The sequence below is a fragment of the Pavona decussata genome, unplaced genomic scaffold (genome assembly GCF_977016875.1).
Source record: "Pavona decussata unplaced genomic scaffold, jaPavDecu1.1 SCAFFOLD_2527, whole genome shotgun sequence".
NCBI classification, from domain to species: Eukaryota; Metazoa; Cnidaria; class Anthozoa; order Scleractinia; family Agariciidae; genus Pavona; species Pavona decussata.
In genome coordinates this window covers 12501-15783 of record NW_028146228.1, presented here as the reverse complement: position 1 = coordinate 15783, position 3283 = coordinate 12501, and the positions used below count along the sequence as shown (strand labels likewise).

The following is a 3283-nucleotide window of genomic DNA, read 5'->3' as shown; positions in this document are numbered from 1 at the left end:
GTTTATGGTTAGAACTAGGACGGTATCTGATCGTCTTCGATCCTCTAACTTTCGTTCTTGATTAATGAAAACACTCTTGGCAAATGCTTTCGCAGTAGTTCGTCTTTCGTAAATCCAAGAATTTCACCTCTGACAACGAAATACGAATGCCCCCAATTGTCTCTCTTAATCATTACTTCGGTTCCAGAAACCAACAAAATAGAACCAAAGTCCTATTCCATTATTCCATGCTTACGTATTCAAGCGCTGGCTTGCTTTGAACACTCTAATTTTTTCAAAGTAAACGTCGCAGATCCTGAGCACACTCAGTTAAGAGCACACCCAGTCTTTGCGAGGAAGAACAGCCCGGCCAGTAACATACCTTGCGGCAGACCGGCCGAGCCATCCCGAAATCCAACTACGAGCTTTTTAACTGCAACAACTTTAATATACGCTATTGGAGCTGGAATTACCGCGGGTGCTGGCACCAGACTTGTCCTCCAATGGATCCTCGTTAAAGGATTTAAGTTGTACTCATTCCAATTACAAGACTTGTAAAAGCCCTGTATTGTTATTTCTTGTCACTACCTCCCTGAGTCAGGATTGGGTAATTTGCGCGCCTGCTGCCTTCCTTGGATGTGGTAGCCGTTTCTCAGGCTCCCTCTCCGGAATCGAACCCTAATTCTCCGTCACCCGTTGCAACCATGGTAAGCCACTACCTTACCATCGACAGTTGATAGGGCAGAAATTTGAATGAAACATCGCCAGCGCAAGGCCGTGCGATTCGATCAGTTACTATGAATCACCAAATGACCGGGCAGAACCCGCATTGGTTTTTAATCTAATAAATACATCCCTTCCAGAAGTCGGGACTTTTCGCATGTATTAGCTCTAGAATTACTACGGTTATCCAAGTAGTAATGGTACAATCAAATAAACGATAACTGATTTAATGAGCCATTCGCAGTTTCACAGTACAAGTGCTTATACTTAGACATGCATGGCTTAATCTTTGAGACAAGCATATGACTACTGGCAGGATCAACCAGGTAACTATCCACCGCAGGGAACAGAAGTTCCTTGCTAAGCGGCCCCCCTCCGCAGAGGGAGAGCAAGCTTTCTTAGATTTTGCCTCCACGGGGGGAACCCATGAGCCAGACGGACCACACGGTCCCTCGGTCAAGGGAAACCCCGTCTTGTTTGCCACGTCTTTCTCACAACTGGACCCGTGCACAGTTCAGGCATACCTGTCAGACTCGCCAAGCGAGCTGAAGGAAGGCAAGAAAAGTGCTTCTGCGAAGGAAAATATCCTCCTGCTCTTTTGTCTCTATCATTAGCCAAAGGCTAGCGTACACAACTTCCATCTACACTCTGCCTGCCACTACAGTGACAATGCTTTCGGGCATCATCTTTTCCCTCCTTCGAAAGGAAAGCTACAAGCCCAACTTTCCTTGCCCGTTAGTCAATTCTGCCCTCTATTTCTCCGCCTTGCCGCCGTGGAACATAAGGGACAGGGTTTACTAGCCAGCTCCTCCCGGAACCTTTGCGACCAACCTGCCCACACTATAACCCCCAAACGCTAATAAGGAGACTGCATGATATGGTAGACAGAAAATAAAAACGCGAAAAAAATGAAATTTTGAAAATCGAACCCACAACCAGCCAAATCGTTTGTAAGTCATGCCAAATGACTGGTGACATCTTAAAAACCCATTGAAGCCACAACATCCCATAATTTCACGCTTTTAAAGATTTGTCACTATACGCACTGTAAGTACCTCACTAATTCTCACCTCAGATTTTACGGGAACATGTTCAAATTTTCACACACGTCTCAGCACGACCAATTACATCAAAATTTATCGCAAAAGTCAGAATTCTCCAATTTTTGATAAATTCACTATATTCACTGTAAGTACCTCGCTAGACAGTGGAGACCTCAGGTTTTGCGGGAACATGTTCCACTTTAGACACACCTCTCAGCACTAGCAGTTACATCGAAATCCATCAGGAAAGTCGTGGTGTGAAGAGGTCTTTCGACTAACAAAAATGGTGGTGTGAGGAGGACTCACCTAAATCAGAAAAAAATACTCTTATAAGGAGACTGCTAGGAAAGACATTTCTGAGTCCACTGACCCCTAGTCCCCTAATAAGTGTATTGAAATTAGGTTTTAAGAAGGTCCTCCTCACATCATCATTTTTGTTTTTAACCCTAACCCTAACGCTAACCCTAACTCTAACCCTTACCCTAACCCTAACCCCTCAGGGGCAGTTCTATGGTTATAATACCACGGGAGGCTCAAAACCTACCTCAAACTAGGTTTTCTTGTGTGCTGATTCCATTTTCAATGTGTTTACTTGACTCTGACGAAAGCAAAGTCAAATACTCAACCCTATATGGACGGGGAAGCAAAGTGACGATTTTGGTAGGTCGCCATTTTCAATCACGAATGTTGCCATTCGAAAGAGCGTCCAAAAAAACCTGGTTGGGACACATTTTTTTAGAAATTATCGACCTAACCAAAAGTGCACTTTTTGGTGGGCCTACCCTACCCCCCTCAGGGGCAGTTCTATGGTTATAATACCACGGGAGGCGCAAAACCTACCTCAAACTAGGTTTTCTTGTGTGCTGATTCCATTTTCAATGTGTTTACTTGACTCTGACGAAAGCAAAGTCAAATACTCAACCCTATATGGACGGGGAAGCAAAGTGACGATTTTGGTAGGTCGCCATTTTCAATCACGAATGTTGCCATTCGAAAGAGCGTCCAAAAAAACCTGGTTGGGACACATTTTTTTTAGAAATTATCGACCTAACCAAAAATGCACTTTTTGGTAGGCCTACCCTACCCCCCTCAGGAGCAGTTCTATGGTTATAATACCACGGGAGGCACAAAACCTACCTCAAACTAGGTTTTCTTGTATGCTGATTCCATTTTCAATGTGTTTACTTGACTCTGACAAAGAAAAAGTCGAATACTCATCCCCATATGGAGGGGGAAGCAAAGTGATGATTTTGGAAGGTCGCCATTTTCAATCGGGAATGTTGCCGTTCGAAAGAGCGTCCTTAAAAACTTGGTTGGAACAAATTTTTGCTATAAATAAGTGACTTAAGTATATAAGCAAATATTCGTTATATAGCATAAATAGCCTCTAAACACCTTAAAAAACCACTTAGACCTTTTTCCTAACCCTAACACTAACCCAAACCCTAACCCTAACCCTAATTCTAAGTGAAAGGTCCTCCTCACACCACCAATTTTTTTGGTCAAGTCAAAAGTCCTCCCTACAACAAAGTATTTTT

At 43.5% G+C, this 3283-nt stretch overlaps 1 pseudogene; it reads right to left on the bottom strand.

Annotated features, from left to right (window-relative positions):
• LOC146447278 (small subunit ribosomal RNA) lies at positions 1-1031 on the bottom strand (annotated as a pseudogene; the record flags this gene model as incomplete).
• Between the last annotated feature and the right edge of the window lie 2252 nt (positions 1032-3283).